The 22,226-nt window shown below is 36.0% G+C and overlaps 1 pseudogene; it reads left to right on the forward strand.

The window, feature by feature from the left end:
* The first annotated feature begins 2,866 nt into the window (after nucleotides 1–2,866).
* LOC103016158 (heterogeneous nuclear ribonucleoproteins A2/B1-like) lies at nucleotides 2,867–3,929 on the forward strand (annotated as a pseudogene).
* The last annotated feature ends 18,297 nt before the right edge of the window (nucleotides 3,930–22,226 follow it).

The raw sequence follows: 22,226 nt of genomic DNA on the forward strand, positions 1-22,226 counted from the left end.
TTGGTCAGACTCCTTACCTGGAGGTACATCTCACAATATTGTGGGAGCCCCCCATGACTGGTTTCCTCTTGATGTTTTTAACTCTCAGAGTTGCCCTCACTCTATCTCCAGCAATTTATCAATTATAGTTCAGCTTTTTCTATCCCAGCACTGCTTCCAGAGGCAGTTTCTCCTTGTAGGTCTCCGCTCCAGTAATCTGGTAATCAACAACTCCTTGTATTCAGCTATCTGTTTTTCTAATCTTGGGAGCAGTGGTTTGCCCCATGTCCTCCCCTATTTCATGGATCCAAGAAGAATCATGTTCAACTTTTTACTTGTTAGGATGGAGTGATGACTTCCAAGTTCCCTTACATGCAGAACTAGAAATCAGAAGTCCCCATAATTAGGATTTTAATTTCCATTTTGCTGATGACTAATGATTTGAACATTTCTTCACATACTTATTTTTCATTCACATAGTTCTATTTTGAAATGCCTGTTCAAATATTTGCCATGTTTATTGCATTGTGTGTATTTCTATTGTTTTAATATATCTATCACATATATGTGTAAAGCTGTAATATATATTTGATATTAGACACATTAGTTATATAGGTATCTATATACATAAATATATCAATATACATGTATAGTTATATCTATTTATGTACATAGATATGTTAGATGCATATAGACATATTAGATAGATAGATATATCTCTTGGAAACCTGTTCTCAGATATTTTGAAAATATTTTTTTCTTAGATTGTGGCTTGCCTGTTTGTTTTCTTCATAGTGACATTTGAAAACAAACATTTAAAATATTGATAACATCTAATTTGTCTCTATTTTATTTTATAAAATCTTCTGTGTCATGGAAATTTCTTATAAAATGAGGTACATAGGTACCCTATGACCCAACAATTGCACTCATGGGTATTTGTCCAAAAGAAGTAAAAACATGTCCACAAAAACGTTCAAAGCTGCTTTTCATAATAGCCAAAATTTGGAAATAATCCAAATATGTATCATCAAGAGAATAGATAAACTGTGGTATATTCATACAATGGGAGACCTGGTCACCATTTAAAAAAAAATACTGATGCAGCCAAGAATTTTGATGAACCTTAAAAATCATGTTCAGTGAAAGAAGCTTTACACATTAGAGTATGTACTGTATTAATTAGTCCATTTAAGTAAAGTTCTGTAATGGGCAGAAATTAATATATGGTGAAAAAATAAAAGCAGTGTTTTAAAAGTAAAGTTCTATAAGTCAAAAATTAATATATGGTAAAAAAAAATAAACACAGAGTTTTCTCTGAAGTGTTGGAAATAGAAACTGACTGTAAGGAGGTATGAGGGAGTTTTCTGGGGTGACAGAAATGCCTTATAGCTTGACAGGTGTTTGGATAACAGATCTAAACGTTCATCAAAACTCATTAATAGCTTGTATATTTCACTATAGGTTAAATTACCTAAAATAAAGCAAAAATAACTCTAAACAAATACTGAATTCTAGTTAATGATATAAATGCTAAACTGTTTAATGCTGATGTATCCTAATGTCTGAAAATTACTTGAAACACTTCAAAAAGTGAGATGAACTTACAGATGAATAGATAAATTGATAAACAGATCAATTGATAAATTAAAGTTTTGGATGAATAGATAAATGAACAGGTATGTGGTAAAGCTTATCTAGCAAAATGTTGAGAATAATAAAATCTCAGTGGCGGATAAATGGATGTTTACTGTATAATCCTTGCAACTCTTCTGTACATTCAATGACGTATAATAAAATGCTGGGGAAAAATGCTCTTCCCATTGCAAATTATAAAAAAAAAAAAAAAGAAAACCACTTTTTTCAACATTTCTAGACAAAAAGGAAAGTGAAAACCATAAATGCAAATTTTAATAAAATAATGTAATCCTTACATATCAGAATCTATTTTTTACAGCGTTTTTCAGAGGAACCTTAAATATCTATATCCGTTGAAATGTATAATTAAAAATAAGTTTCTTAATTTCCCAACTCAAAACTCCAAAAGTGTACAAAACATTAAAAAATAAAAATTAAGGAAAGACTTATTAAAATAAAAAGAAAAATTAATGAGGCAGAAATAATAAAATTTTTAAAATAATATTAAATCCAAAAAGTTATTTTTTAAAAAGTTACAGATGAGCCGGTTTGCAGGGCAGAAGTTGAGACACAGATGTAGAGAACAAACATATGGACACCAAGAGGGGAAAACCGCAGGGGGGTGGGGATGGTGGTGTGCTGAATTGGGCGATTGGGATTGACATGTATACACTGATGTGTATAAAATTGATGACTAATAAGAACCTGCTGTGTAAAAAACAAAAACAAAAACAAAACAACAAAAAAGAAAAATCCTTTTTGTAGTCTGAATAGTTTCTTTCAAAAAAGATATCTGAACTCATTGTAAGGGCAAAGCAATAGGTAAGTATTCTGGTGTAAAACTTTAAAGTCCACATTAGTGATCTCTTCATTGAATATCCAATTTAGTGAGGAAAACTGTATCAAAAATAGATAACAATGAAGAGAAAATTAAAAGTTTGGAAAAAAATCAATGTAGAGGAAATGTATAAGAAGTTTGATTACTGGATCAGGAAAGGTCACTCGGTTCAAAATGACCTTTTGCAGAAAAACTGAAAGTTGCTCAAATTGGTTCAAGGGCGGCAGCGGCTCCAGAGCAGTAGCAGCATCACCAGGTCCCTGGTGGAGGTGCTCCTACAGGTCTTGTTGCTGGAGCAGTGGAGGTTCGGTTCTCACCGCGGGGTCAGGACCCTCCGGTCCATGTTAGTCTTTGGAGATCTCCCTCATCCCCCTCAGCTTCGGGAAAATGGCTCAAGCGAGTAAGCCTGCGATGAAGAAAACTTCAACATCTGTTCCTTTGGAGAGGAATAAGAAAGAAAAGGAACAATTCTGTAAACTCTTTATTGGTGGCTTAAGCTCTGAAACCATGGAAGAAAGTCTGAGGAACTACTACAAGCAAGGGGAAAACCTTACAGACTGTGTGTTAATAAGGCATCCTGCCAGCCAAAACCAGGAAGATTTGGTTTTGTCACGTTTTCATCCATGGCTGAGGTGGATGTTGCCATGGCTGCCAGACCTCATTCCATTGATGGGAAAACGGTTGCGCCCAAACGTGCTGTCCCAAGAGAGGACTATGGAAAGCCAGGGGCTCTTGTCACTGTGAAGAAGCTGTTTGTTGGTGGAATTTAAGAAGATACTGAGGAGCATCATCTTAGAGATTACTTTGACAAATATCGAAAAATCGATGCTATTGAGATAATTACTGCTAGGGAGTCTGGAAAGAAAAGAGGCTTTGGATTTGTTACTTTTAATGACCATGATCCCGTGGATAAGCTTGTGTTGCAGAAAGACCATAGCAACAATGGTCATCATGCAGAAGTAAGAAAGGCCTTGTCTCGACCTAAAATGCAGGGAGTCCAAAGTTCTAGAGGTGGAAGAGGAGGCAACGTCGGTTTTGGAGACTCTCCTGGTGGTGGTGGAAATGTTGGAGCAGGACCAGGATGAGGAAGGAAACTTGGACGGGGAGCTGATGGATATAGAAGAGGACATACACTTGGGGATGGCTATCATGGGTGTGGGGGAGGATCTGGAGGTGGCAATTTGGGGGTTAGCCCTGGTTATGGAGGGGGATGAGGAGGATACGGTGGTAGAGGATCTCGATATGGCGACCTGGATGGGGGATCCAGAGGTGGTTTTGACAGCTATGGAAGAAGAAATTATGGAAGTCGTAATTACAATGATTTGGGAAATTATAAGCAGAAACCTTCTAAGTACGATTTACTGAAGAGTGGAAAACTGAGTGGTATAGCAGGAACGTGGGAGGATCATACGGTGGAGGAAACTCTGGTCCAGGAGGTGGTGGAAGACATGGGCGTTATGCAGAGACCAGCTGATACTGAGCTTCTATTTGCCATGGGCTTGACTGTATAAATAGGAGACGTTGAGAGCCCAGAGGTAACAGAAGAGCTTTAGGTTATCGAAATAATGGTGTTCAGGAAACTCTTATCTCAGTCATGCATAAATATGCAGTGATATGGCAGAAGACACCAGAGCAGGTACAGAGAGCCATTTTGTGAGTAGACTCGATTATGTAAGAACAATACCTTCCTGTGGAGGAAAGATTGTATGAAAAAATGCTTTTGAGACCGTTTCTTAGCTTTTGAATTGTTGTCTCTCCAGTGGTCTCTGTAAGAATGTGGAAGCATCCCCTTTGATAATGTTAAATTTCAAAGTTTTGGATGATATTTGAATCCTTTTTCAAGATTTTTCGCAAAATTTTGAAAAGCTATTAGCTAGAATCATGGTGTAATGAGACACAACATCATTCTTCTAAAGAAAATTAGTTCATGTGTAGAGTTAAGAAACTGTTGTACCTTTAAGATTTAATAAAATAATTCTAAAGGTAAAACAGTAGTAGTTTGTCCTCTGATAATTTTGCACTTTTAGTTGTTACCTTTTAAATATTTTTCTTATTTTATGATATCAGAGTTTGCAGGGTAGTGATATGACTTACATACATTATGAAATGATTACCAGAAAAAAGTTTTTCTTCTTGTGATGAATATTTGTAGGATTTGCTGCCTTAACAACTTTGATATACATCCTACAGCTGTGCTAATTTTGGTCATCCTGTACCTTACATCTTTTGTAATGTTGAGTAACTTGTCATGTACCTATTGGTCATTTGTTTGTCTTTTTTGGATAAATGTCTATTCAGTTCCTTAGTCCATATTATAGTTTGATTATTTGCTATTATGGTAAAAAAAAGCGCTATTTTTTAAAAAGTTAACAAAAATAGACATGTAACCTAATAAAGAAAGCAATAAATCACATATATACAAAATAAGTAACTACAAGAAAAAATAGCTAGAGAGACAGAGAAATAATAAATGTCATAGCAGAATACTTTGTGTAACTCTATGCAGATACATTGTAAACTTAAGTAAGAGATAAATTTTCTTAGGAACATTCAATTAAGTAAAAATAATTCTATTGCAGAAAGAGGTGAAATAGACTAGTTTCACAGGAGAATAGTGAAAGATCAAAAAAAAAAATTCCCCCAACAAAAGTACCCCGTCTAGGTGTTTCCAAAGGGGCATTGTATGAAATGGTTACCATCTAGATGATCCTAATGCTATATAAATTTTTCTCGAGCTTCAGAAGTGAACAAAAACTTTCACATTACTTCATGAGACAAATATAACATTAGTTCCTGAATCTGATGGTAGCAGAAAACAAAACAAGACAAAAAAACCCCCCAAATATTCCTTGTGAACATTAATGTAAATATGCTAAATAAAATATTAGCAAACGGAATTGAACAGTTATATAGGAAAATAATACATTATGACCAAGTGAGATTTATTCTTAAAACGTAAGGATGTCTTAATATTTGCAAATCTATTAACATATATCTTCATATCAATGAAGACAATTTCTTCATATTAATTCCGGGGAGAAAAATCATAGTTACTCAGAAAGGCTTGACACAGTGGATACCCATTTATCTGATAATATTTAATGGAATAAGAACGCACACATGCACACACACACACACGCACATGATAGAAGCAATCATACTGAGATCAAGAACAAGGCATAGATGCCTATTTCCCCACTATTATTTAACATTGTGTGGGAATATAGACCAAAATGGAAAAGAAGAAGGAAAACTACACCTATTTGCAAATATTTGACAGTATTCTGAAAATGCAAGGGAATAAGTTATGAAAAAAAAACTCATATAATAAACATTCTATTAAGTAATAGAATATAAAAATTAACATAGAAAAACCAATAGCTTTCAACTGCACAAACAATAGCCAGTAAAAAAGATATAATAGGAAAGAATCCCTTTTAAACTGCAACAAAATATAAAAAAGGCTTAGGAAAAAACACGAAAGACACAAATGTAGATTTGCAAAAGCAAAAACATTCCTTGTTTTTGGGTTCAATATCATATGCATGTCATTTTTCTTTAAGTTAATATATGAGCCTAATGCAATTTCAATAAAAATTCACATAATTTAAATTTGTAGCTACAGAAGTTAATATGGAAAAATTCACGTGGAAAAGTAAACATGCAAGAATAATGATGAAATCTTGAAGAAGAGCATAGAGTGACAGGGCAGTGCATACTTATCAGATACTGAAACATATTATAAACTTTCTATAATCAAAACAGTTATGTATTGGCATATTAATGGATGGAAAGAACAGTAGAACAGAATAGAAAGTTCTGAAATAAACCCAAATACAATAGGATAAAGATGACACCTTAGTCACTGTAGAAAATATTGGCTTATTAATAAATGCAACTGGCCATCTGCATAGTCATTTGGAAGAGTAATATCAAATTTATATTTCATAGATTACACAAAAGTGAACTCCAAAAGTATCAGAAGTCTAAATCTCTCTTTTTTTAAAGAAACCATATATGGAGTAGAAGAAAACATGGATACATTTCCTTATAATCTGGATAAAGGCAAAACTTTCTACTTGAGTCTCAAAATCCTGATGCAATTTCTTTTATTAGACCGGTAAATATAAAACATAAAGAAGCAATTTTTACCTAGAAAATAAAGAGCCAAAAATACAATTAAAATATAAATTACAAACTGGGAGAAAATGTTTGTATAACATTTATCCTAAGAGCTAACTTCTGAAAAATATAAAGAATTGTAAGAAATCAAGAAATAGCAAGTCCTTAAAAAAAGGAAAAAAATAAGGAGACAAAGACCTAGCAGCATAAGATATGAGAAAATGGTCTTTAAATTCTTGAAAAGATGTACAACTTCATCCATACTACTATAAATGTGATTAAAGCTACCTTGAATTAAAGCTTCATTTCTGATTAGATTGGGAAAATTTTAAAAGTTTGACTACACACTTTGTTATTGCTCAGACTGTGGGGAAATAGGTACTTTTTAATATTGATGCTAGAAATGTTAAATTGTATAACTCCTATGGGGGAAAATTTGGCAATATATAACAAAACTGCACACACTTTGACCTAGAAATCAGTTCTAGAAATTTACCCTAAAGGTACGCCTTTAGTAACACACTCGTACAAAATGCATTACTTACTCATTATGACATTATTTATAGCAACAAATTATTGGAAAGTTACCTATATGTCCAATAATTGGTGATTAGGCTAATTAACAAAAGTATATCCACAGAATTAAATAATATACAAATATAAAAAGAATAAAAAAAACTCTAAGTGATATCGTTTAAGCAGAAATATGGTGTATATATCTGTGAAAAGAAAGAAGGGGAAATAAAAATGTGTATGTTTGTGTTTATGGAGATGTATCTACTTATTTTTGTAAAATAAACACAGGAAGGATAAACCAGAGAATGATTAAATTTGTTACCTACAGAAGATATGTAGAAACAGATTAGAAAAAATAGGAAAAAGAATGAAACTTTGTTGAGCATTTTTATATAGATTTGACTTGAACCATGTTATTATTTTCATATTCAAGAAATATTAATTCAACAAAGAACTGCAAAAACTCTAAAATTGAATGCAAATATGAGAAAATATATAATTGCATATCAAATTGATCATACTCTGACTAAATTCCCAGTGGGATAAATTCCAAGGACAAAAGGAAATCTTGACCTTTAATACATTTAGTTAGTGGTGGTAGTATGGGTGTAGTAAGTCTGAAACTGTTTCTCAAACATTTTACAAGTGAACAAATAAGTACATATATTGGTATTGATGGTACAACATTCATTTCCAACTGTGGAAAAAGGAAGTTGTAAATGTGGAATGGGAGGAAAGGAAGAACACTATAAGTGTTTAATTGAAGTTATCAATATGAGTTAATGCTTTTTAAGATACATATTTCCTAGCTCTGTCCACTGATAAAACTAATAGCAATAGTACCTCAGTAGCTGTGAGCATACTTAGCACCTAGATCTTGACTTTTATAAGTAGCATTCTCTAAAAGGAGCCAGAGCTCCTTGGATAATGGCTGGCTCTGGGTCTGTGTCCAGGGAAACAAGGTGGGTCTGGTGCATTTTGTTATGTCAGAGAGTAAAAGTTCTCAAAAGTTGATACGAGTATTTCAAGAGGACATAAAATCTTGTTTGAAGAGGCTCCATTGGCTAAATTTAGGATAATTTGAGCCTCAAAAATAAATAATGATGGAAATGATTTATAATACATGGAAAAGGAATGAATCCATGAGCTATAATAATACTAGCTAATTTTCAAAGGGCCAAGGAAGAAGGGAGTGAAGGAAAATCTCTTTTTTTATAGAAAAATGCCATCTAATAAAAATAGGAGGAGTGATAAAATTGGAAAATCATCATTTTGCAACCAAAATTTTAGGAATTGATTCAGGGATCAATCTTCAATGGATGCTAAAACCATTGGGTTTAAGATTGTTGAGGAGCAGGATAGTTGCATGGTCTCAACATATTACCACAGAGATTAGTTATGAATTATAAAGGGAAAAGATAATACTACAGAAGAGAAATTTGGTGAACTTGACCTTTACCAAATGATCAAATTTAATATCACTAGTAGCAGGACAAAATGACATCATCCATCTCCTGATATGATGTACTGAGAATGATACAAAACCACCTATGTAGTATTCTTGTTAAAGACGCTTAACCTGAATCTACTCATGAGGAAACAATCAAATCCATTCTGCAAACAAATGGCTTACTTTTCTCAAAAGTATCAGTGTCATGCAAGAGAAAAAAAAACAGTCTTGATTATAGTAGACTAGAGAGTTATAGCAATTAAATGCATTGACTGAGCCCTGGAGAGGAGGAAAAAGACATATGGAACATTATTGGAATAATAAGAGAAATTAGAACATGCACAAGATATGATAATAACAACAGATCAATAATAAATTTCTTTAATATAAGCATTGTATTACTATTATATAAGGGAACATCTTGGGTCTTAGGAGCTAAATGCTTAAATATTTAGAGATGGTAAAATGTTAAAAATTGGTGAATGTAAGTGAAGGATATAAAGGTGTTTGTTGTTACCTTTTAGCAAATTTTCTAAAATACAAAGTTGGAGGAAAAGAATACACTAAAGGCCAAATTCCTAGACTGGACAATTTTTGTTTGTTTTGAAATTCAGGAAGAATATTAATCTGCCCTTGAAATTTAGAAAAGCGAATTGTTTTTCTATGACATGCTGGTCCTTCAATATTATTGAGAACCAGGATAAAGATAAAAACCAGATATGATGTGAACAATTCTAAACAATGCCCTGGTGCTTGGAACTGACATTCTCTAAGCTGCAAATATTACATTCAGAATATCGTTTTGAGGTGAGCCTTTCCTATTTCCAGAAGTGAATTATCTTTCTTAGAGAAGATGGACACTGTTATATGAGGAACCAAATGAGAGCATCAAGGATTAAATAAATGTGCTTTTATGGTGGTTGGTAGTGGTGGACTTGGTGGGAGAAATGAAGCGGTACAAATATCCCCCTTCATTTTTTGTTTGAGTTCTTTTTCCTGCCACTAGATTAGTAAGATGGAGAAGACCTTCTGTTTCAGAGATGCCCTCAGTTCTGGAGGGCTGAGTAAAATATTAAGGCAGGAGCTTTAAGCCTAGACCTTAATGGAAAGTGGTAAATAGGAGTGTGGCAGACATTGTAGATTGGCCCAAGTAACATCCTATCAGCGTTGGCCGTGTGACAGACTTCTGGCTAATGACATGCGAGTGGACATCTGCTAGTGCTGCTTCTTCTTTCTTCTTTATTTTTCTTGGCCAAATATGATATGATGGCAAGAGCCTCTGAAACCATCCTGCAACCACAATGAGAAGGCTAAATGGAGTCATCCCTGATTGCTGAGTTACTAAAACAATCCTGCAATCAACTACTTCTGGGCTTCTTATGTAGGAAAAATAAACTTATTTGTTTAAGCCACTATATTTGATTTATGATACAGTCCATCTCACCAGGGTAAGACCAGGAATTTGTGGCAAAAAACTCACATCGAATATGAAGAATTTAATTCAGCTTGAATGTCCCCTGTGTCATTGCCCTCAGAAACCTGTGTGACCAAATATAGTACACTGCCAGCCTTTAACAGGTATTAAATACCTTTAACGGGTATAAAATAAAAATTGCCCAAGGTAGAATTAATTGAGCTATGTCAGGTGAAAGGAAGAAGCAAAGACCCTGCAGAGGGAGAAAGGAGATAGTGTGGAATTTAACTTGGACCAGAGCTTCCCACATCAATCACTGGAATCACTAAAGTCTAGAAGGTGTTATGTGAGTGGGAGTGATGGTGAGAAAGTGGCCTCTGAAGAGTAAGGCTGAAGAGAGGATACATAGCATGGTCCAGGTTTCAGAAAGGGAACTGTCAAGTAATTATCCCCAAATTATGCTGTTTTTGGTTGAGAATTTGAAGGGCCTTCTTCAGACTAGTCAATAAAATATTTAAAGTTATTATATGATAACTTGAAAAAAATAATAAATCCTGATGAGGACAGCTGATCCTGAGACCTAACCAGTATTAAAGTTCTTGCCAAAGCAGCCCTGGCATTTGGCTTCATCACAAAGACAATCCTGTAGATGTGGAAGCATCTGCTCTCCAACTTACTGCTTATGTTAAAATGAAAGCTATTCAATAAAATATTTATGAGTATCTCTTCCACAGGTGACTGGATGTAAATAAAATGGCGAGAAACCAAATTTCTAATAAACATATGAATAGCCACTCAGTTGACCACTCTTTGACATGGACATCATTCATAATTCCTGATTCTTTTTCAATGTGTGCCTTCCTTGTCAGAAAATTGAAAACAAAATATTCTAGGTCTCTTAAGTGTCCAGAATAAATGAGTCCTATCAATATAGGCGACAGCAATCAATTGGTGTGTTCTTCCTCTGTAAAAATTAGATTGTTAACTCAATCACTCATTAGTTAATCCATTGAACGAGTATTATGTACTTGATATTGTCATAGACTCTGTGGATAGATAAGAAAAATTGACCCTCCGAAAATGTATTTGTAGGTGATAAAAGGGAATGAAAAGGAGATTAAAAAAGAAAAACATGCTTATTTCTTTGTAACATGCATCAAGTCAGGCTAGTTGGATCTTTCCTCGCAGCCAATCTCAGTAGAGACTCATTTAAAAAAAAAAAAGTAATTAGGGACTTCCCTGGCGGTCCAGTGGTTAAGACTCTACACATCCACTGCAGGGGGCATGAGTTCAATCCCTGGTTGGGGAACAAAGATCCCGTATACCATAAATAAATAAAAAAATTTTAAAAAATTTGTAAAGGGATTTAAAAAAGTAAAAACAATTTGGCCATTTAATAGTCTCTTTTGAAAAGACCAACAGATCACAAAACTTCTAGAATTCTAATTTCTTTGGCTCTTCAGGTCAAACCCTTTCACGAGTATTTCCTTTCACTCTATAAACTCGTAAAACAAACTGTCCCTTCACATTATATATGCTGGATCTGAATACCTTTTTCTTTCCACACAGCCTCAGTTCCTTATGGCATATCATCTTAGCCACTCTGGCTTCCTTTTTTATTGGACAGTGTATCAAATGATGAGGTACTAGACATATTTTTGTCAGCATTTTATAAGCCTCTACAAAGAGAGACAAGATGTGCATTTATAATACCTTTTGCTCTTTGCCAACCAATTGTTAAGAATTTCCTTCTTGTTTGAGTGGCATTCATGTAGGATAATTCCAGGAATATTTCTAAATTCAGCTTTGTATTGCCCACCCAAGTTACTTAGAGAATTTGAATAGGGCCAGGTGAAGGCAGGTTGGCTTGCTCTTACTTTAAGCATGGCCTAAGTAAAGAATTACAGTTAAAACAAACAAAAACTAAAATTTGGTGACAAAAGTTTAATTAGGAGCAGTTTGAATCTTGACTATAAACCCTCTCAAAAAACTTCACAAAGGGTATTCCAATTACAGTGCTTCCCCAAACTTCTAGAAAGCCTCTCTTCCAGTGGCTTGCTAATTATTTCACTTTTCTGGCAACTGCCCACTCCCCCTTGCTTTCAGGTGTCATCTCCTCATCTTTCAACTTAGTCGTTCTCTCCATCTACCCAGTCTCCATAAACTTTAGCTCCTCCCCATCCTCCTACACCTTGGCCTTTATTGTATGGGTAACATTAGTCATTTTGTTAATATCCTTTCCCACTTTACTTATACTTGGAATCTTCCCAATAAAGGAGAGCCTGACCTGGCCTAAAGAGGATAGTAAAAGGAGGGTAGATTGGTAACAATTATAACTTACTAGCATTTCTTTTGTCTTTGTCACAGCTGAGAAAATCATGGTAAGGGTGAGGGAAGGAGAAATAACATTTCTGAATACCTACTGTGTGTTAAGAACCATATTAGGTTCTTTCTATAAATATGTCACTAAGTAGAAGTTTGATCTTTAGAAATGTTAAGTGCAGTGATGTCCATAGTTATGGGCCAAGAATTTTGAGGGGGCTGTAGAGTAATTTTAAAGGAGTCCTCATGTCAATGTCCACATGTCAAGCATGAAGTCAAGGAATCACTAGTTTGAAAAAAAAAAGATTCTCAACATTTTATTTTTATTTTTTTTGTCAAGACACTTTGATGCGTGATTCTGTGACCCTTCTAAGGAGTAGACTTTTATAAAGATAAGCAGAGTAGTGAAAGAGATTCTGTTTTTGGTGTGCTTGCATTAACCTCACCCATTTCTCTCCTGCTCAATAAAGTAAATAAGGATGTGAAGGAGACACAAGAAAATTTCTTAAATCCCTTCTTGTGTATATAAAATAAACATTAATTCTGTCACATTAACGATAAATTACTTTTATCAAAACTTAAAACAAATGTATTGTTCCGAAGTATGTAAGTAACAAGTGACCAATACAAGTACTCCTAAATGGTCTGTGCCACCTCACAAGAAACAGTCCACTTTATCCAGACATTTCACAAATATTTGCTGAGCAGTAACAAAGTGCTAAGAGTTTTTGTCAGTGGACCAACAGAAAAAGTACCTACCCTTGTGGAGCAGGAATTTTCAGATACAAAATATAACATCGAGTAGTAAAAAGTTGGTTTAAGAAAAAAAAAAAAAAGCAGAGGGTGAAGGTTGTGGAGGAGATCATTGAAAGGACATGGCCCCTGGTTGACCCAGGCAATCAGAGGCACCTCACCCCTCCTCTGTCTCTGGAATATACATTCCGCCCACCATTCCCACAGCTGGAGCTGTTTTCAAGGACGCAGCCCTGAGAGAGCAATGCGTTGTTGAGACCATCTGGAGGGTACACCTGACGGAACTGAGTTAAAGCCTCTATGTAAACTTTTAAGATTCTGGCAGGCAGGTGTGGAGATCTGCTCATCTTTCAGCTGCTGAAGACAAGCTTTGTGTATAAGTTCCCTTGCTGCCATCTACCAATCTGGAGTCATCTGCCTCTTTCTTCCATCTCTCCTTGTCCTCCATGTATGGGGGCCAGTTTACAAACTAACAAGTGTGTTGCTACTTTAGAGAATGTGTTCCAGGAGGACCTCTCTGATGAAGTAATAATTGAGCACACACTAGGAGAGTTAAAGGAGTCAACCATGTGGGAAGAACATTTCAGAAAGGAGCCTCATCAGAAAGGCCCCGAGGTAAGCAAACTCTTGGAGAGATGGGGTGAGTGTGAGCAAATAAGGGCAGAGAGGTGAGGAGTGACCAGAGCAGGTAAAGGGCTTTGATCTTATACTGAAGTGATGGAAAGTCATTACAGTGCTTTCAGCAAGAGTGTAACATGATCAGATTAATGTTTTAAAAGGATCACTCTGGATACTGTGCAGAAAATAGCTCTTGGGGGCAGGAGTATAGGAGTTCAGGAAGCTATTGCAATAATCCACAAGGGAGATGTTGTGACCAAGAGGCCTTGGAAATGGCTTTTTAAAAGTACGTTCTAAGCTGCAGCTGTGAAAAATAACATCCTGATCTCACAGAGGTTCTACTGGAGTTAGGTATAGGGCAGACCATAAACTGATCCTTGATATATTTGAGAATAACTGACAACTGTGGAATGGCCTTCTGAGAATGAGGGCAGTGGTATGGCCAAATGTACCTTAATGCTAACTGTAAATGACCACATAATTAGGGGTGTGTATAACTTTACTGAAATAAGCATAAATTCATCATAAGCGATCTGTTAGTACAGCAGAAAGGAAGGGTAAATGGAAGGTAGTCCCATAAGACAAGTTTTGCACATTTCAAATACTTGTCTCTGGAATCCCTCTATTCCTTTGTCTTTTTTGGACATGTTCTCTTGCTTGATCACAGCTTACCCTTTCACACTTGATTCTGGGTATTTGCACTGTAGATTCCTAAAAAGCACTGGGGCTCAGCAAACTCATGTTTACTATTATAGCTCCACAGGACATGTTCTCTGAAAGCAGGCAGATATATGCTGGAGGATTAAGAGCTGCAACTCTTTGGCCAACCATTGCAGAGAAAAACCACACATTCTGTTGCAAATGCTGTTGGCTCAGGCCTTACATGAGTCTGAGCATTTCAGAAGTGTGAGAATTTCTACACAAGGATGCCTCCAAATACAATTACTATTTTAAATCACATTATTTCATATGCAAGAAGTGTTGATACCTGCAAGAAGTATCTGACACCTCTGAGGTTGTCAGAGCCTTGATATTAGATAAGGGAGCTATGGTGTCAGATACACTGGCAACCTGGATTCTTGTCTTGAACCTAGAACCACCTTCCTGGGTGATTATGCACAGACAGAAATAAATTTGACTTTTCTAAGCCTCAATTCCCTCATCTAAAAAAGAATCTGGACTAACTGATCTAGAAAGTCCTTTCCTGCTTTAGCTTTCTATATTTTGGTTGAATACAATCTTGTGGTAGACTTAAATATCAAATATTGATTTGTTTTTTTTCTCTGGGTATTTCCACCCTCTTCTTTTATTCTAACAGGCAGTTTCTCTATCTCAGCCTACACCAAAATTAAAAGAAAGAGCTACAAGAGACATTTCTTAGAGGTCTCCAGACTAGGCTTTCCTCTCCAAAAACCAGGTGAGACTGAATTCTATGATCTGAATGTTTGTTTGCCCACAAAATTCATATATTGAAATCCTGATTCCCAATGTGATTATAGTAGAAGGTGGGGCTTTTGAGAGGTGATTAGGTGATGAGGGCGGAGAGCTTATGAATGAAATTAATGCCCATATGAAAGAGGCCAAGAAAGCTCCTTTGCCTCTTCCACCGTATGAGGACAGAAGTCAGAGGTCTGCAACCCAGAAGAGGTTGCTCACCAGACCATCCTGGAACCCTGATTTTGGACTTTCGGCCTACAGAACTGTAAGAAATAAATTTCTGTGTTTTTAAACCACCCAGCGTGTGGTATTTTGTTATAGCAGACTGAACAGACTAAGACACTAAGTTTGGGTGAAGGGAAAGAAGAGAAAGGTTTGCAAATTTTATGGGCGAAATGCCGATGAGAGGTATGAAAGGCACTCAGCTTGGGGTGTATGGGGTTAGAGGGAAAAGGAGAATTTTCATGTTGAGCCTGGAAGTGGAGTGGTAGGTATTCTACATTTGAGATGTCATCTAGTGTGGGTTCCTGCTTCTTACACTGGGTTCATCCATCTGCTTTAGACAGTCTGCATTTAACTGTTGTGAACACATGTAATTCTTCCCTCTGACCTGGGTTTAGACACCTTGTCTGAAGAGGGGAGCATAAGGGAGAGCACCGTCTCCTCACCAAGAGGAAAATGAACAAAATAGTTGGAATTTCTACTGGTCCAGGCAGCAGTGGATACAATGTATTGATAGTTTAAAGTCCCTTTCTTACCAGAAGAGAAACACACTAGTAGAAAGACAACTTGAAAGAACAACTTGATATAAGATATTCCCATTACTCCCAAATAATTTGAAGTTTATTTTAATATACAAAGATAAACTGGTGGCACGGGGCTGCTTTGAAAATAGTGTTAAGTCTAAGTTAACTGCTTAATAATTGTATGACGCCTGCAAGTAACTTCACTTCTTTGGACGCCAGTTTTCTCATGTAACAAATGAGGGAGTTGGAATCGACCATCTCCAGGATCCATTTTAGTTGTGATGATCTCTGGTGCTATGAATGGAATCTGATAAGGTATGGTCTATAAAGCTGGGGGATGATTTAAAAGTATTATGCCTGGACTCAATTCTTTCTTCTGGGTATTTCTTTTCTTCTAGGTTGAATTAAGTTTGAGTCAAATCCTCAGTAATATAAAATGTTATTACTTAAAGATATTCAGAGAGTTAAAAGAGAGAGAGTGAGAGAGAGAGAGAAAATATACCAAAATGGCATAAAAGTTGTATTTGAGAGGTGGGTCTATGGGGTAATCTTTATCATTCTTTTTATTTCTCAGTACTTCCTGGTTTTATTTTTATTAACTTGTAGTTCTTTAAAAAAATATTTTAACTACAAATTTCTACAGCAAAGAGAATGTTACTGATATCCTCTGTGTGTGTGTGTCTCTCTCTGTCTCTCCCTATCTGTAGTGAAGAATGGCTGAAATATTTTCTGTAATAATCCAGCTTTTACATTCAGAGGTCAGAGAACCTACTGTGAAGGTTTGGTATCTCTTTCAGACTTAGCCTTGAGCTTAACGATGTTCATGTTGAATTTTCTTGCCTCCAATGTGAAGGAACACATTCTGTAATTTTTTATATAGTGGGTCCTAGATGAATTTTAAAAATCCGATAATAGATTAGCCTTCTTTTTGACCTCCTCATACTTTATTTCTGGGCAGAAGGCAAGTGACTGGAATACATATTTCACAAGACTCCTTTCTGCAATAGCAGAGTCCTAAATCCTTATGTGGCTGCATTTACCTGTATAATGACTTCCTTTTTATATCAGAGTATGCCAAAAAATCCTGCCTTAGCAATTAGCAGCTTCCCTTTGTAGAGACTAAATATTATTGGACAGCTTTCTGTAATTCCTTGTCTTCATTTCTGGCTTTAGGTGGTCACTCTTGGTGCCAAGACCTCTACAAGGTATAATATAACTCAGGGATATTGTTTCCATAGCAACACGTCTTTCTAGTGCACTCGTAACAACAATTGCAGCCACTCCTGCCAACTTAAGCTTGATACCTTCAGATGAGAACAGATGGCTAAGTAGTCTACTTCAACTATCAGAATGATCCAGTCAAATCATCTTACTCCTCTCAGAAACTATCCTTGAATTCCAACTCTACTAAGGCATTTTTGATTAAGTGGGAGTGAGATGTGTTGAAATAGCTGGTCCTTACACAGCCATACAAATACGTTTCTGACCCTTATCCTTGCCACAGATGTAAGCAAATACTAGGAAATGAATGAAGCAGAAAGAGATGTGGCATTAACAAACACTTTAAAAACAGTCTCCATCTCTTTTCCTCTCTTCTAATGCTGCTAGGACCTCCTTGAGAGCAAGACCCTGACTAGTTATGTCTAATACATGGAAGTGTTTTTAAAATGCTAACTTAGATAAGCTACTTTCAAGTCAAATTACTAGTCTGCTCTATATCTCAGTACTATAACTTCCTTTTACATGAACAATGTACTTCCACTGTCTTCTGAAACTATTAGGGTAAATTAGGTGCCAAAATTTGCTTAACTAATGCCACCAGCTTTTACAATGTTGGGCCTATTTTTTTGTGTGTGGGGAGGCAACCGTTTACTTTGCACTTATTCACTATCATGACCAAGTGCTTTTCTTTAGCCAGGGTCCCCTCAAAAGGACCAGGTCTGAATGTTATCAGTGTGGAAATGGACAGCCATAAAATCACAGCTATCTTTTTTTTTTTTCCAAACATCTTTATTGGAGTATAATTGCTTTACAATGGTGTGTTAGTTTCTGCTTTATAACAAAGTGAATCAGTTATACATATACATATGTTCCCATATCTCTTCCCTCTTGCGTCTCCCTCCCTCCCATCCTCCCTATCCCACCCCTCTAGGTGGTCACAAAGCACCGAGCTGATCTCCCTGTGCTATGCGGCTGCTTCCCACTGGCTATCTATTTTACATTTGGTAGTGTATATATGTCCATGCCACTCTCTCACCCTGTCACATCTTACCCCTCCCCCTCCCCATATCCTCAAGTCCATTCTCTAGTAGGTCTGTGAATCACAGCTATCTTGTATTGTTATGTCAAGTTGACCCACGATGTGTGCATGGATAATTGACAAGAAGCTTTAACCTGGCAAAAAGCTACAGGTTTTCTGACAAAGAAAACTTTTTATCATTTTAAAATAACAAGTACCGTATATTAACGCATATATATGGAATCTAGAAAAATGGTACTGATGAACCTAGTGGCAGGGCAAGAATAGAGACGCAGATGTAGAGAACGGACTTGTGGACACGGAGCGGGGGAAGGGAGAGTGGGACGAACTGAGAGAGTAGCATTGACATATATACACTACCATGTGTAAAACAGATAGCTAGTGAGAAGGTGCTACATAGCACAGGGAGATCAGCTCGGTGCTTTGTGACCACCTAGAGGGGTGGGATAGGGAGGGTGGGAGGGAGGCCCAAGAGGGAGGGGATATAGGTATACATACAGCTGATTCACTTTGTTGTACAGCAGAAACTAACACAACATTGTAAAGCAATTATAATCTAATAAAGATATAAAAAACAAACAAAAAAATAACTTTTCTTCAATTAGTCCTGTAGTCCTCTTCAATACCCCTCCAGAAATGTTTGGAATTGTATTGGAGTTGTCTTAGATTCAAACTTGTGTCTCCCCGGAACTGATTTGTATCAAAAAGACAAAGCATCGGGCTCCTTGGATTTGAAGGAAGATTTATAAAGGGGATGGTCACAACTCCCTAATTCTTAGCTGACATACACTTGCTGGTGAATTTCTAAGAAATACAAGAATGCGCCTAGTTTAGAGTAAGGAGAATCTGTAGTAATTGGATGTAGTTTTTAAAATGTTTTTGCTATTTTAGCTGTTTCTCTACGTCGGTCTAATAGCCGATGGATCAGTTTGTTATTTTGCAATGACAAAGTAAGAATGAGGACCTCTCAAAAACACGTTGCAGGCATGTGAAATAGGACGGGACATTTACAGTTCTTTCTTGCTTCTCTAGTTATCCACTTAGTATTTTGTTAATTGACTGGCCCAGAAAAGGGACATTCAGAGCAGGTGATAACTGGAAGAGTGACTGAAAACTGGCCTCCTGAGCAGGCGATTTGGTTTATTATTATTAATGTTGTTAAAAATAATAAATAATAAAAGAATAATACCTTTAAATTTATATAGAACACATTTCCATTCTGAGGTCCTAGGCCCACTGGGAGCTCATGAAGTTAGTAATTGTGAATTGTTTATACTATTTCAAAATAGTCTAATAAGGATAATATTGTAGCTCAATTCTTTTACTGCATAGTATGTTATATATATTTATTAATAAATATATACAGTTCGATTTGGTAAAGCAGCTTTTAAACGATAAAGGCGAGTGACAGTAAGAGGCATCTTTAGAGGTGTAGAAGTCATTAGAATATTTTATAGCTAAATGACTCAATTTTTTCTCACGCCACTCTCTGAAGTTGGCAGATGGATATAGTTAGCTCCATTTATTAGAAATTTGTTACTTCTCTCTGTATTATCTGTTCTTTCAGGTTTCATATACTATAGAGCTCTCTTTCATGGTTTCTTCATTCGATAAGTACTTTCTTGAAGTCAGGAATTGTGTTAGGAATCACACAGTGTCAAGTCAGTAGAAGATTATTATATATAATGCTTAATGTTTGCCTATCATGGAGCTTATAGTCCAAACAGTGATAAAAAGTAACCTGCATGAAAAGTCAGAAAAAAAGGAGAGCGAGCAAAGTACAACTTGTCCATTTCTCTATCTCGTAATATCTTCAATGATGTCATATTGGTAACTTGAGAGATCCTACACAAATACCAAAAATGAAAAAAAAGATACAAAGAGTATAACAAAAAGAATAGTGTAAGGCAATGCATGATTATGAGACAAATGAATGATGGGGACAATATGAATTGGCAGGAAGGAGGGGTCTCCGTAAGTTTAGTTAGTGTTAAGGAAACAGTTTTATGGACATGAGCTTGGCTTTTAATGACTGTTCTAAGTGAGAGAAAAGGAATAGAAAGACATTTGGGGCAGAATATCGACTCTGTCATGTGGCACGTCCTTTCCAATAAGATGCTACTTTTCAGTATGTTCTAACATCATATTTTTGCCAATTTTTTAACTTCTGAAAAAAGGGTTCAAAGGACAAAGTAAATTGGAAAGAAATAAGTAAATGTATGAGATATGAAAATTTTAAAACAGATAAAGAAGAATTAAATCTTATCATTACCTTTACCATCACTCTATGAAAGGAGTGAAAGAAGAATTGGACCATTTGTATCACATATGCTAAAATGAAGTTGGGTTCAGGTCTTTAGACATCACGCTCCCATACACACCAGAAACAGCAAGGAGAGCAAGTACAAGCCAGAGAGAGCTATTAAACAAGGGATAGGAAAGAACATGAGAGGAGAGAGAAAAATCCAGTGAAATGGACCAGAAAGATAATGGCAGCCCTAAAGCAAAATTTGGAAGAAAATGTCTGCTATGCAAAGGTCAGAAGCCAAAACTGGGATGGGATCTGCCAGTCACCAGGTAACAGGCGAGTACGGAATCTGAATCCAGTTTGCTCAGTCTATCAGCCTGGCCAGATGTGAGAACATTCATCAAGCTCTTGATAGTCTACCGCACCCATCCGTGAGAAATCTCATTTCTGGACATTCAGCAGTCCTTGACCTTGAAAGCAGTTCCGGACTGATAGTCAGTCTAACTTGATAAATGATGATTTCTCAACGAGAAATGCAATTCTCCCACTTCACTCTGACCACAAACACACACACACACACACACACACGCACACGTATAGGGCATAAAAATGTATAGCTTCACACATGGAAAGACCCATGAATGTGTGACATTCTCATTCCACCAGCAAGTCACTGATAACAGTGGTGCACTTGATGCATTCAACATAATTACAGATACCAACACCTGTGCCTGCCCCACTCTAAAATCTCCCAGAGAAATCTTGGCTGTCTGACAGCAAGGTGTACAAGGGAGTCCCTGCCAAAGAGCAAGAATATAAATGTTTATTACAAATAATGTCTAGGATTATGGTTGTGTTCTGTGTAGAACTATGGTGGCCTGACCAGAGCACCTGGCCAAGGAATACCGAAATGTGCTGGGGTTTTATTTAAATATGTATTTTTTTAGTCTAAACAAGCATGATAATGATATTTTTGTCTCTTATTTTTACATTGCTCTTCTTTATTTATTGTATTCTTGTTCCTACCACTAAATTGTAAACCCCTATGAGGACAGTCACTCTGTGTCACCTATTTCTATCTCTTGTGCATCTATCACAATTCTCTCTTTCTCTCTCTGAATGATATATGATCAATGACTGCTTGTTTTGATTTATCCATAGGCTTCCTTCATTCCTGAAATAATACAAGTAAAATGAATATATATGACACTTAATGTTAGTAAAAATTATTTCTAAAACTAATAGTTAGCATAAATATATTTTATAGATGGATAAATATAGGCACCTGTTTGTTAACAGACTATCAAATTTGGATGGATTACATGTGAGGCCTGCACATGAATTCTCTTTTTGTTGTTATAAACATTCTTTGTTCTGAGATATCAAGATTCTTGATGCATTTTGATACTGTACATATAGAGTGACAAATATCTCTAGATTTGTTTGTGTTACAGGGAAAGAGCTCATGCAACTGTACTTGCCCACCTCCTCAATTAACCATCACTCTGTTCCCTCTATTCTGACTGGGGCCCCCTGATTAGTAGACCTCCTTAACATACGATGTTCTTCTTTTCCCATCAGCTAAATTATATGTTTATTAAGTATGAATTATTTTTTCCAAACATATTTATGCTAGCTTTATGTGCTATGGTAATTACATAATTAAACTAATTACTATTTAAAACAAACAAATAATGGGAGCAAAAAGAAAAAGTTGCTGTTTTAGGGAAAACTATGTTGAATGCTTTGGACATATTTGTTAAAGGTGAGCTGGGAAAAAATGCTGTTGAATTAGGAGGGGGTGAGATAACTGTAAAAGACTCAGGGATAATTGAAAAAATCTGGAAGAAATTCCATACTAAGATTTTTCATAGGTATCGTAAGG

This window comes from Balaenoptera acutorostrata, chromosome 4 (assembly GCF_949987535.1).
Source record: "Balaenoptera acutorostrata chromosome 4, mBalAcu1.1, whole genome shotgun sequence".
Lineage (NCBI taxonomy): Eukaryota > Metazoa > Chordata > Mammalia > Artiodactyla > Balaenopteridae > Balaenoptera > Balaenoptera acutorostrata.